This window comes from Garra rufa, chromosome 15, assembly GCF_049309525.1.
Source record: "Garra rufa chromosome 15, GarRuf1.0, whole genome shotgun sequence".
Taxonomy (NCBI): domain Eukaryota; kingdom Metazoa; phylum Chordata; class Actinopteri; order Cypriniformes; family Cyprinidae; genus Garra; species Garra rufa.
The window spans coordinates 9,226,688-9,241,582 of NC_133375.1; the positions used below are offsets into that span (position 1 = coordinate 9,226,688).

At 39.5% G+C, this 14,895-nt stretch overlaps 1 long non-coding RNA gene across 1 annotated transcript; it reads right to left on the minus strand.

Annotated features, from left to right (window-relative positions):
• Positions 1 to 11,704: 11,704 nt before the first annotated feature.
• LOC141286584 (uncharacterized) lies at positions 11,705 to 12,426 on the minus strand. The gene is made up of 3 exons (XR_012339300.1): positions 12,230 to 12,426; positions 12,103 to 12,146; positions 11,705 to 11,895 (listed from the first exon to the last, which is right to left on the minus strand). It is a non-coding gene; the product is annotated as an uncharacterized lncRNA (long non-coding RNA).
• Positions 12,427 to 14,895: the final 2,469 nt, after the last annotated feature.

A 14,895-nucleotide genomic window follows, 5' to 3' on the forward strand; every position in this document is an offset into this window, starting at 1 on the left:
CGGAGGCTCTGGAAGGCCGGGCTGAACCAGCGGAGGCTCTGGAAGGCCGGGCTTAACCAGCGGAGGCTCTGGAAGGCCGGGCTGAACCAGCGGAGGCTCTGGAAGGCCGGGCTGAACCAGCGGAGGCTCTGGAAGGCCGGGCTGAACCAACGGAGGCTCTGGAAGGCCGGGCTGAACCAGCGGAGGCTCTGGAAGGCCGGGCGGAACCAGCGGAGGCTCTGGAAGGCCGGGCGGAACCAGCGGAGGCTCTGGAAGGCTGGGCGGAACCAGCGGAGGCTCTGGAAGGCCGGGCGGAACCAGCGGAGGCTCTGGAAGGCTGGGCGGAACCAGCGGAGGCTCTGGAAGGCTGGGCTGAACCAGCGGAGGCTCTGGAAGACTGGGCTGAACCAGCGGAGGCTCTGGAAGGCTGGGCTGAACCAGCGGAGGCTCTGGAAGGCTGGGCGGAACCAGCGGAGGCTCTGGAAGGCTGGGCTGAACCAGCGGAGGCTCTGGAAGACTGGGCTGAACCAGCGGAGGCTCTGGAAGGCTGGGCTGAACCAGCGGAGGCTCTGGAAGGCTGGGCGGAACCAGCGGAGGCTCTGGAAGGCTGGGCTGAACCAGCGGAGGCTCTGGAAGGCCGGGCGGCACAGGAGCCCACCAGGGCGGAGCAGGCCGAGCAGGGAGCCTTGGAGGTGCTGACTTGACTGTAAGAGACCAACCGTTCTGGCTGACAGCAGTGGAGGGTCCTCCAAGCTGGATATGAGTCTTTGATAGACCATGGAAACGTGAGGGTCTGATGCCGCAGCCACCATTTTGTGAACAGACTGTGGGACAGCGGCCATCTTGTGAACAGACTCGTGAAGGGCAGCCATCTTGTGAGTATGGTCAGGAGAGGCAGCCATCTTGTGCTGTGGCTCAACCTCACCCACAGTAAACGGAGATTTACAAAACATTAGAACAAAGTCAATAAACTGGGCGAGGGTCCAACTAAGGTCCTCTTCAGGTAAGTTCAAACTAATATCAGGATCAAGTCCACTCCAAAAGCATTCCTTAATCATAGTTTCATCACAGGGTGCCAGGTGACTATATGTAAGAAATTCCTCCACATAATGCTCGATGGGACGGCCATCTTGAAAAATGGAGCAGAGCAAACTTACGGGATTGGACAGACTTCCTGATAGGTCCATTCTGGGTTGGTCGTTCTGTAGATGAATAAAGCCGCTGGATCCGGGGTATGGCGAAGTCTTCTGTCACAAGGAAGGTCAGAGACGTACGGATCCATTTGCAGCATTTATTTGATACAAAACAAACACAAAGGGGCAGGCAGAAATCGTGGTCAAAACAGGCAGAAAGGTCGGGGCTGGCAGCGAGAATCAAAACACGGGAAGGAGTCCAGGAATCAAAAACACAGGAAATCAAACACGGGAATAAACGCTCGGAAATAATGACCAGAAGGAACAATAAGACTTCGCAGAGTGGCTGTGTGTGTGAGAAGCTTAAATGCAGTCAGTGAGTACGTTTACATGGACAACAATATTCCGATTTTAACGCGATTAAGCCAATACTCTGATTAAGAAGCAACCATGTAAACTGATATTTTTGATTAATTTAATCCGACTAAAGTCATAATCTGAGTAAACACAAATCGAATTAAGACAGGTGGAGTATTCCTATTTTAGTCGCATTATGGAAGACATGTACACACCTTAATCAGACTATTCCCCTTGTGTAGGACTTTTCGCCACATTTTGTGACAGGATACACACTAATGCTGCGTTCCAGGCAGGTTTTTGAGCTCGTAAATCACGTGTTCAAACCACGACTCAGGACTTTGTAGCGTTCCAGGCAAGTCACGCCAAGCATTTATTATTTTTATAGTATTAATAATTTGATTGCAACGTTATATTGTCCTAAACTCTATTTTTCCACCGTGTACCACTAAAAACCGCACCCCTAGAGGCTTTATTGTTGTTTCTCGGGCTATGTCACGTTAGAACTCGGAACTGGGAGTACGTCGTCGATCTAGTACGAGTTCACGGGTGGGAATTCACGGGTTTGAGTGCCGTTCCAGTGCACTTTCACGGGTAGAAGTTTGGAAAAACACGGGTAAGGGGTTGTCTGGAACGCGGCATAACGCTCTCAGTTGGTCACGCTTTGGTTTCATTTTTATTTATTTATTTTTTGCTACAACATGGGCTTAATCAATGCTCATTGCTGATAAATAGCCTAGTTTGTTATCATAATTTTTAGTTTTATGGAAACGTTTTTAACATTCAACCCCCTTTTTCATTAGTATTATTTGTAAGTATTTATTTTAATGTTGTGAACGCGATTTCCGCTATTGGAATGTTTTTAGGATGCTTTTTACTTTTACTTTCGAATTCATGATCTTGGTTTTGCTTGCATATATAAGGCTACACCTATCAATTTTAAGATTAAAACACATTCTTAAAAGATGGATTTGTTATTTTTAATTAAACAGCATAACAAAAATAAATTAAAACTAGCTTATATAGCATTTATTAACAAAAACTAATAAGACGAGGCATGGACTCCATCACATGCTGTTATATGCCGACTAAACAATTTATTACAGGGCGCGCAAACACTGAGCAATCAAAATAATTAATAAAAAAAATTAATAAAAGAAAGCCTCCAAAGCGTAATGTGAGGTAAACGGCAAAGATAACAGGGTTTTCAAAATGAAAACAAACAAAAAAAGTAAAACTAAACTGGCTTTCGGTGACTGTGCTTGCGTGTGTTTTTTTTCCTCCTAGAAACTGACTGGCTCTGAAACGCTAGCTGTATGGATCAGACGTTTTGGAGCAGCACAGCACGCACTCGCACAAATGCGACCACGGCAAATTTTAACTCACACATTCTAAAAAATGTTGCATATGTCCAGAGCCACTTCAAGCTTTTGTAAAATTAAAACCCAAACATCCAAAAGTCTATAACGAAGATGAACTGATAGCGTCGCGTGTGGACGTAATGATGTGTGTCATTAATCGATCTATGCACTATAACATGTAAAACGGGAACATGAAAGGAATATTCTAAAAGCAACTCATGTAAACAGCTTAATCATATTATTGTCTTATTCAGAATAAGGTCATTAATTAGATTACTGGTGTCCATGTAAACGTAGTCAGTGTGATGAGGTGCAGCTGTGAGCGGTAATCAGTAAAGTGAGAGCAGGTGAATGCAGTGATTAGTGCAGTGGCTTGTGGGGAATGAAGTCCATGAAGTGTGGTGCAAGAGTTCATGATGACAGGATAGACCAGATACGTGACATATTCCTGTAATATTTTTGTGGTAACGTGTGGTATTAATTTTACATTTGTATAGTATTAACCACAGGATTTTGCTGTATACTATGTAATATTTGTGTGGTACTGTGTGGTATTGCCAGTGGTGGATGAAGTACACAAATCACCCACTAAACATTGGACGTCGGATAGACGTGCAGATCATGTCTATATTGGGTCCGTCGGTCCATGACCAATTCTGGATATCTATTCGACGTCCAAACTAGGTCCACTATTCGGACGTCCAACCATGACCCAACTTGGACGTCACTTTGACGTTCAACATTTGACCTAATCTGGCTTATTTTTTTGGACGTCATTTGGACGTCTATGGCAGTTGTGATATACACATTGGACGTCGGATAGACGTGCAGATCATGTCCATATTGGGTCCGTCGGTCGGACCAATTCTGGACATCTATTCAACGTCCAAACTAGGTCCACTATTTGGACGTCTATCCATGACCCAATTTAGACGTCATTTTGACGTTCAACATTTGATCTGGGTTTTTTTGGACGTCATTTGGACGTCTATGGCAGTTGCAGTAAATGTGTTTTACAAAATAGAACCTATTAACATGATTATACATACGAATACAGATTATTTATAAACAAACAAGATTTATTATCTGTATGACTATTTATTTATTTGGTAGTCCATATGTTTTTTTATTATTATTTTTATTTTTTTTACATTTTCCTGTTTTCCTTTAACAGTTTTTATTTTATTTAAAGTAGCCTATAATCAAGTTATTATTTTTTTATGTTATATATAACGGTGGCCATCTAGTAAGTTATGAATAGGTAAACCGCACTTCCTGATCACAAGAGATGCAATAGCCTCATGGAGAGGGCGTCCGCCTCCTGTCCCGGAGACCCGGGTTCGAGACCTGCGCGGAGCAAGTGCGGAAGGACCTGTGTGTGAGGGGTTACATATACAGTGTGTATATATATATAAATTTATTTATTTTATATAAAAAAAAATCACTTTTGGAGTAGCCCTTATAAGGAGGTCCCACCAACGTCAACATTAGACGTGCGGTAGACGTCGAAAAAAGACGTCGCCTGGCGTCACAGAACAACCCCATCAATGGACGGAAATTGGACGTCCAAAAATGACATGGAAAAGACGTCACTACGACGTCACATTGCGCAGTGGGCAAGTACTTGAGTAAAAGTACAGATACGTATAATACAATCAGTGGTGTAGTCTAGTTTTTTGTAGTGAGTATACTGTGATTTTTCCCTCCCAGCCTTATATTTGACCCATCCCAGAGCAACACCCGAAACGCCATCACAATTAATGCATACAGGATGCATCTATATGTAATTAAGAGCATTCTGAAACACTGCTTATGTGTTATCAACATGTTGATTTATTTTTTGCAAGTTTTATGAGCTGTCAATTTTAAACGCACATTTAGGGGTGCAAGTTGGAACTATTATTATTTTTCTTGCATTTGCAGAGCTGCCAACTTTTAAGTTGGAGTAAGAGTTCCCACAACAGAGTTGCCCTAGGGGGGTCCGGGGGCATGCTCCCCCGTAAGAAAATTTTGTACATTTTACAGTTAAATTCATCTATTTAGTGCACTTTGAGAATTCACAAGATCAATACAGTTTCAGTGTGCAAACTAAACAAAGAAAAAAGCTATTGAATCGACTTGATCTTGAGGTTTAAAGGGGACTCAATCCCATTTTTAGTTGTGATATGGTGTCTCAGTCTAAATTACTCTCATACTGGTATATTTAGTAAGCAAACAAATTAGAATATAATGATAATAATATTATATTACTATTCTTATGACAATAGTACTGGAAAACAATTGTATGTGTTGAGTATTTCTCATATCTTATTTTACCTTATTCTACAGTAGGGAAATTACACTTTTCTCTTAACTTCTTAACTTCAGTAGGGCTTAAAACGTAGCCATATCTGCCACTTTAATCATGATACAAACAAATTTTTGTGGTGATTTGAGGAAATTTACCAGCCATAAATATATATATATATATTTTTTTTTTTTCCTGGCCATGAAACTGTTTTTGCAGTTGCTGCTTCTACTAATGAAACATTTTTAATTATAAAGTAATAATAATAATAAATTGAAAATTAGAACTAAACACTGCATTTTAATCATGATACAAACAAGATGCTACACACATGTAGCATGAGCAGTTTTTTTTTATTTAAATTTGATTTTATTTGAAGCAAAAGCTGAATGGCCTGACTTCAGCATTGTGAAATATATATATATATATAAAATGTCATACTGTGTTTTTTGTATCATAAAATTATGTTAAAAAAAACAAATATGATAATCACTAAAAACGACTCACTTAAATTAATCGCAAAAGTCCCTTTGTAATCAATGAACCGCTTATTTACAGTGAGAGGACTGGCAAGGCAAAAAAATCTGGCTTTTAGAGGTGAGTGAATTCAGAACGTAATGGCCAATCACAGGCGTTCTAGATCTACAAATATGTCTGTGATTGGCTACATTGCTCAGCGCTACGAAAACACATTGTCTTTTGGCGATTTCAAGAGTACAACCACAAATACGGAGCCTTTACCAAATTTGTTTAGGCAGTATCTTATTACAGTTTTAACTGAGGGTGCTTTTGACTGCGTGAGAAAATGGATGTGTGGTGTGAAAGCGTGTGAAAAGTGTCAATTGCGCGAGTTGCCAGCCCTGTGCAGTATCACCCCAGATAGCAAGAACGTTTGGGCCAAATGTGGCTGAAAGCTGTCACGTTTGGCCTAGGTATGGCATGGCTGAGCACATATGGGCCAAACTTGTACCATATATGTTTTGCCATGGCTTTAGAATTGGAGGGAATTTTCATTTGGGTGACTTTTTGTATTAAGGTATATGGCCCATATGACAGTACACAGACAAGAGCCATATTTGGCTAGGCTATGGCACATCCTGAAATATGTTAACTTATGGTTAACATTTGGCTTTTACTTGGAAAAACACACATAACCTGCTATAGTCATGTGTGGCTGGTTTGTGGCAGTCCAAATGTCAGCCCATTCATTCATTCTTCCTGTATTCCTATTGGTGGATTACTGAAAATTTGAAAAAATATGTCCGTTATTTCCCGCTCTGCTCCTGAGTCTACAACAGCCTTTGCCCAGACACACTCTTATTCAGGTAAGTGCAGTTTTGGTGTTTTAAATGCTTTCTAGGGATGTAATGGTACCCTTATTCGTACAGAAAAAAATTGTGTGCTTGGGTATGTGTACCGAACAAACACAGTTTCGTTTTGACCACGATCATGTGCTGAATTCATATGCGTGAATAAAACGTCACTATACATACCTGCTGTCCAGAAATCATGATAAGATTTGGGTTTTGTTATTTTCGAGAAGTCTCATCTTTAAAATTATGTCTATTATATCAGAAAATTTAAACGATAAATGCCTTTTTGACGCTCTTTGATGTTACGTGACAGACCGCTGTAAGTAATGTTACAAGCGGAGAGCGCATGAATGTGATCATCCTTTATCCTTTCTACTAGTTATAATGTGATTTAAAAACTAACAAATCTTTCGTCTCACGTAATCTCAATTAGTTTGAATACCGTCGAAAAATGCTAATAAAACAGGATTACCTTTACCACCAGCGAGCACTCATGTCATGGCTTGTTTTAATATTCAAATAATATCTAATACTAATTATGATATGCTAATAATCTTTTTTCTCTCCTTTTTCCTGACAGATTGTTAAAGAAAGGCTGGTGAGACTTACTAAAAGTATCCATTTTTGTACATTTATTTACTCATTTGACATTTACACCACATTTTATGTTCTGTATTGTACTTTTGTTATTAAAATTGTATTATATTAAAAATGTCTGTGAATCAATTTTGTGTTTAATACGTGTTTAAGATTTACTGTGTAATTGGTATTTTAAATAAATAATAGGTGTGGCATAAATATGGTTAAATTATGGCTTTTGATCTATCAGCCACATGTGGTCCACATAGGGGCCATTGCCCTTTACAGAACTCAGCCATATAAGAATACCACATAAGATCCATATAACAGCCAAATCTGTTTTCATGATTTGGCTCATTTTAGGTTGGGTTATGGCACTGTTTTGGTTCGGTTCTGGGTAAAAAGATGTGGACCAGTTTTGGGCCGGGGAACCTAAACTTATCTGGGCCACACTTTAGTTGTTGGTATGGGCCAGATCCGGCCCAGAGGAAATTTGCTGACTGGGACACGAAACGGCAGTGGCTTCAAGGACAGGCTTGTGAAAACACTGAAAGAGTGTAATTTGAGTCTGTTTTAGTTTCATAATTCATATCTCATTTACTAGTTTGCGTAACTTGATTTCAAACTCGCGCCGAGAATCGCCACATCAAGTCAAACAATACGCCTCGCTAGACAGACCTGGTTAATTTATGAATGAAAGTGTGAAAATTATGTCACAATACCATGTTGTTACGTATCCTCATGCTTTTTAAAGTGGGTATACGCAAATCCTTGACCTTTTCTAGTGGGTATACGGCGTATACCTGCGTATCACGTAGACTACAATTAAGCCTTTAATTAAAAAACCTCAACTTGATCCCAATGAATTAAACAATTACAGACCAATTTCCAATCTCCCTTTTCTGTCAAAGATACTAGAAAAGGTAGTGTCCTCACAATTGTGTTCTTTCTTAGAGAAAAATGGTATCTGTGAGGATTTCCAGTCAGGTTTTAGACCGTATCATAGTACTGAGACTGCTCTTATTAGAGTTACTAATGACCTTCTCCTGTCTTCTGATCATGGATGCATCTCTCTATTAGTGCTACTAGATCTAAGTGCTGCATTTGATACTATTGACCACAATATTCTTTTAAATAGACTTGAAAATTATGTTGGCGTTAGTGGTAGTGCACTGGCTTGGTTCAAATCGTACTTATCTGGCCGGCATCAATTCGTAGCAGTAAATGACGAGGTATCATATCAGTCACAAGTGCAGTATGGAGTACCTCAAGGCTCAGTATTAGGGCCATTACTTTTTACACTTTATATGTTACCCTTGGGAGATATCATCAGGAAACATGGTGTTAGCTTTCATTGTTACGCTGATGATACTCAGCTCTATATTTCTTCGCGGCCCGGCGAAACATACCAATTTGAAAAATTAACAGAATGCATAGTTGAAATAAAAAATTGGATGGCGAGAAATTTCTTACTGCTAAATTCTGAAAAAACAGAGGTGTTAATTATTGGACCTAAAACCTCTACAAGTAATAACCTAAAACACAGTCTAATACTAGATGACTGCTCTGTAAATTCTTCATCATCAGTCAGGAACTTAGGTGTCCTATTCGATAGCAATCTCTCCTTCGAAAGCCACATTTCTAGCATTTGCAAAACCGCATTTTTTCATCTAAAAAATATATCTAAATTACGACCTATGCTCTCGATGTCAAATGCAGAAACGTTAATCCATGCGTTCATGACCTCAAGATTAGATTATTGTAATGCTTTATTGGGTGGTTGTTCTGCACGCTTAATAAACAAACTCCAGCTGGTCCAAAATGCAGCAGCTAGAGTTCTTACTAGAACCAGAAAGTATGACCATATTAGCCCGGTTCTGTCAACACTGCACTGGCTCCCTATTAAACATCGTATAGACTTTAAAATCTTGCTAATTACTTATAAAGCCCTGAATGGTTTAGCTCCTAAGTACTTGAGCGAGCTCTTATCATATTATAGTCCCTCACGTCCGCTGCGTTCTCAAAACTCCGGCAATTTGATAGTACCTAGAATATCAAAATCAACTGCGGGCGGCAGGTCCTTTTCACATTTAGCGCCCAAACTCTGGAACAATTTACCTAACACTGTTCGGGAGGCAGACACACTCTGTCAGTTTAAATCTAGATTAAAGACCCATCTCTTTAACCTGGCCTACACTTAATACATTTCACAATCCAAATCCGTTAAAGGATTGTTAGGCTGCATTATTTAGGTCAACCGGAACCAGGGACACTTCCTACAACTCCTGATGTACTCGTTGCATCAGAAGAAGAATGCCATCTACGCTAATACTAGTATCTTTCCTTCTTATTCCGAGGTCACCGTAGCCACCGATCATGTATCCAGATCAGACGGTCACTGCAGTCCCCCGGATCCAGTCTGTACCCATCAGCACCCAGAGATATCCTTTACAGCCCTGAATGTCACCAGAGACCACATCAACTAGATGAGCCCCAGAGACAGATCATCAGTGAAGACCCCATCACCTAGACGGCCATCGACGCAAGACTGCGAAAACCAGATGAGTCCTCTCCAATCTGATTTTGTGGCAACTTGGAACTCTTGCATCTACATTAATATTAGTCTGTTTGTTTCTTATTCCCAGGTCACCATAGCCACCAGATCCAGTCCGTATCCAGATCAGATGGTCACTGCAGTCCCCCGGATCCAGTCCGTACCAAGAGGTGGATAAACACCTACAGCCGAATGTCAGTGGATACCGTGTCAACTAGATGAGCCCCAGAGACAGATCATCAGAAAGAACTCCTACCCTAAACAGCCACCGGCACAAGGCCATGGGAACCAGATGAGTCCTCTCCAATTTGACTTTGCTGCAATATGGAACTTTTGCACTTTTATTGACATTTTATCTTATTATTTTAATACTGTAAGGTTGCTTTGACACAACTTGTATTGTAAAAAGCGCTGTATAAATAAACTTGACTTGACTTGACTTGACTACACCACTGAATACAATATTACTCCAGTAAAAGTAAAAGTACTCCTTTTTCAATTTTACTCGAGTAAAAGTACAAAAGTACTACATTTTTTGTGTACTTAAGTAAAAAAGTACTGAACTATTTAGCAATTTTATATAGGCTACTTAATTTAATTTTATATTAGCATATTTTTTTTTTGGGTTTTCCCAAAATAACCACTAGCCTAAATGGATTCAAGATATATTTTTGTTGTTGATGTGGACTATGTTGATGAATGTGACGTAATGTTCACTATGAAGCTTACATTGCGATGTACCTGTGAAAAAACTGATTTGACCATCTCATTTTCACCAGTAAGAAAAAAGTTTGTTTTAAAGCTTGTTTTGCAGAACGTCACAGTTATGGCCTGAAGTAAGGAAGAACATTTTAAGGAAAATGTAATTATATTTTCATAATATTTTTCTTTTTTCTCAAACATTGTCTGTGGTGTAAAAACAGCCCTGGCCAAATGTCCCCAGAGGGCATCACTTCCCACTTTGATAATTACTGTAGTTACCATGTTCTGAACATCATATCTTTTTTTTTTTCCTCAGATGTAATCTGTCTAGGTGGTTGATTATAAATATTTGGACTTCATATCCGAAAATTATCTCAATTTAGCTCCAGCACGCTTGTTAGCTAGACGGTTAGCATCGGCTAACAATATTTACTTATTTTCAGTATGGTTATGGATAAACATTTATATCAGTCTACTAGGCTGGTTGATCCAAGCAACGTAAAAAATTATAACGTTACCGTTAATAAACAATATAAAAACAGACGTCACATAGAGCTAAATGCGTAGCATTTAAAACTGTTAAGGTTACAGCAACGAGGAATATGAACGTGCATGAGTTATTTTATTTAATCTGTGTTATTTTAATGTTTCGTTTTTTGACCTAAAACATTGAGACAACGATGTTGATGTGTCTGCATTCAATCATTACAGTGGGCTTAACCTCTTAACCTGCGCCCCTATTTTTGAGCATTTTCCGAAAAACGACTTACCCAAATAAAAATGTCTGTAGCTCTTGAACCCTAAGGTCTATATTTATAAATCTGGTATTGATTGAAAGTAGACACCTTAATCTTTGTTACTCTGGAGTTAAAATAACTCAAAATTAGTATAGCAACAGAGTAAAACAAGGTAAAACATACATAAAAGTGACTCGCGATATCTTTGAATAAAATATAATTAGGGAAAAAAGGATGAGGATTGGATGATAGGGCTTTGAAAACACCAATAGGATAAAGCTGAATGTCTGTTCATGCTTTGATTCAAATTTGAGGATGATACTCCCAAAAATGTAGTTTCTGTAAGCTTTTATTTAAAAAAAATCTAGGCGTCCTTTCAAAAAAGCCATTTGGAGACCCCAAGTGGACACTTGGTAACCAACTGACCAAATGAGTCAAAACAACACATTACATTTATGTATATCAATTCAGAACTGCTCTGCCCACCAAAACACTGAAGAAAAAAATATTTATGAAAAGCATTTGTAGTTTTTTTGTTTACCAAGTCTCCAAATGGTATTTTTTGAAAGGACGCCTAAACTTTTCCTGAAATAATTAGTATTATGTATTGATATATATATATATATATTATTATTTTTTTTTTTTTTTTACGTTTCACTTACAGAAACTATATGTATTTTATTTCAAGAAAAGTTTGGAAAATGTCATTTAGAGCTTTTATTTCAAGAAAAGTCAAGGAATCCATTTGTTTACATTTGTAAATGTCTTTCTCTGCTTATTACAAATACCCAACTACTGTAAAACTAAATACATTATTTATAGTATTTTCAGTGTAGGAAGACTCAAGGCAGTCACTAAAAATGTTTGTTCTCTGACCAACTGGATGCCAGTCACTGAAAGACAGGAAAGAGAGAGAAAGAAAGTGTGTAAACAAAACAAATCAAATCCGCAAAACTGTGTTTACATATTTGTATTATCTCTCTCTCTCACACACACACACACACACACACACACACACACACACACACACCCAAACAAACGCACAGACTCAAAACTCATACATACACATGGCACGCACAAACAAATACATACATACATACCTCATGAAGTCCTCTCACTTCCTCCCCGTTGTCATGTTTACAATCTAGAACAGCAATTGAACAAAACACATCAGACACATCACAATACATAACATATAAACATTCGGAGAACGCTGTTGACACTTACGTGCTAATGCTATCCATGGCTAGGGTGCATCTCAGTGCGTCTTTCTGCTGTTCTTCGCCACGAATTCGAAAAACCATACACAATAGCACTAAAAACGCCACAAAACTCTTATAAAGTCGACGTTCTATGATGGAGAGACTCAGATGTAAGCTTTTGCAGAAAATCCGTTCGCTGACAAACGCTCAATGTAGCGTAGAGACGCCGTATATATGTACGCGGCGTGCGTAAACGAGAGCGCACGAATGCAACCTAACTTTGCGCTTGGGTATTCCTGAATCCTGCTTACGCAAACTTTCACTCGTTGTAAACGTCCTCGTGGTTGGCTAACACTTCCATCCATCAAAACTTTGCTGGCTATGCATTGGCTTGCTTGAAACAGCCAACCTTAAGACCGCAAGAGTGACAACCCGGTGAGCCAGTCAGTACCTCTCCGGAGACTTTGCGTCATGGACTGGGCTCTGATTGACTGAGAGAGACGGGGGAGGACTCATTTTACTCGGAAGAGTCTATTCTATGGGAAATGTATGGCATTTCAACGCTGGAACACGAATTAGAATCGATATTTCTTTGAAAATGGACGTTATCGATAACTATAACTCGAATCGCTCATGTAAACAAAGGATGATCTTTCGGTTTTTACCCCATTTACTCTTTGTTTTGGATTAAAAACTGGGATGCATTTTGAACAGTGAACCCTTCCTTGAAATGTGTGCTGTTGTTTCTAAGATAAGTCGGAGCTGATCGGAGCTATAGGCAATGAAACGGAAGTAGTGCCGTTCGCTTATACGGTTTACATGGCTGCGACCCTTCAGCATTTATGTTAACCCTTTCCTCTCTGGTGTTTTGATTTCGAAAACAAGCTCAGAACATGAATCTTGAGTGTTTTAGCTTTCAACTGATATATAGTTTTTGATAGTTGATTGAATATATTTCTAAAACAAAGGTAATTAAAACGTAGAGACGCCTAAACACGCCCTTCCGGCCCGCCCGCGGCAGATTTCATTCGCAAACAACTGACAGTTACAATAATTAATCCTAAAATTCGACATAGGCTGCGTTCGAAACCGCATACTTCCATACTATATAGTAGGCAAAAAGCAGTAGGCGAGCAAAAAAGTATGTTTGAATGTTCAGTATTCATAAATGAGTAGGCGAGAATTAGTAGGCGAGTGCACTAATTCTCGCGAGATTCGGACGAACGTCTACTTAAAGTGCGTTCGAATATGCCTACTTACCTACTATATAGTAGGAAAAAAGAGTACGTGAAGAAAGAAGTACGTTCGAAACCTCAGTATTCATAAAAGAGTAGGCGAGAAATCCCCGGATGTACTGCTTCATCCCAGATTCTGAAGTGTCTTCTTCTTCTTCTTCAGTGGATTTTATTGGCAGCTTGCAATCTTTGTGCATTACCGCCATCTACTGGATTGAGGTGTGATCACATTGGGGAGTCATCAATAAATTCGTATATATATATATATAAATAATAATAATAATGATAAATAAATAAAAATAAGATCAGAGCCCAAGCATCAGCTAGCGCTGCGTGTTCAGCTCCTCTAGCCTCAACCTCAGCTCAAACCAAAAAAAAAAAAAAAATAAATAAATAAATAAATAAAAAAAATATAGGGTCTAAAGTCTTCTTGCAAGTTGCGTTTTTTTAAGAAAATCTATCACTGCTTTGGTTGTGGACTGCGTGTCAGGTAGACTTAACAGGTTTCTCAATGTAACAGAGTTCTTTGTTACCCTCTTAAATATTTCTCTCTCTTCAGAGTACTGTCTACATGTCAGAAGTACATGCTTCACGGTTTCTATTTCCAATAGAACAATAAGGGCACATTCCAGTCTCATGTTTCCCTATTGTGTGTAAGCCGCTGTTCAGTCCTGTATGTCCTAACCTTAGCCTGATGAACCAGGTTTCCTCCTGTCGTGAAAGTGAGCTGATCATTTTAACTGTTACATTCTTTTGAATATTATATAAATGCCTACCTTTTTCCCCCTTATCCCATTTATCTTGCCAGAGTTTATGAATACCATCTTTAATTATTATTTTCAATTCTGATTTGCTGAGTGGAACCTGTACATCTACTTGTTCTGCTTTCAGTGCTTCTTTTGCCAACTCGTCTGCCTTCTCATTGCCCTCAATACCTGTGTGCACTGGAACCCAAGTGAACTGTAATATTAGCTTCTGTTGAGATATCCTGAAAATCATCTGATGAACTTCATCTAAAAGATCCTGTCTGCATGCAGATTTCCCAGTCTGGATGCTAGTTAGGGAGGACATAGAGTCTGAACAAATAACTGATTTATATGGCTTCACTTCTTCTACCCACTGTAGTGCCATTATGATGGCCATCATCTCTGCAGAGAAGATTGAGAGGTGGTTTGAGGTTCTTTTTAGGGCCCGAGCCCAAAAGGGCGAAGGCCCTATTGTTTTTCTAAGGATTATTATTAGGGCCCGAGCCCAAAAGGGCGAAGGCCCTATTGTTCTTCTAAGGGTTATTATTTTTTTTTTATTTTTTTTTTTTATTTTTTTCAACCTTCCGGGCACTTTTGGGGGCCTTAACATACTCAAAAACTCTTGAAAATTTGCACACACGTCGGAATCTGCGGCCATCAGGACGCCAAAGAGGCTGGGACCCGGGCGTGGTTCAGGGCCTCTACAGCGC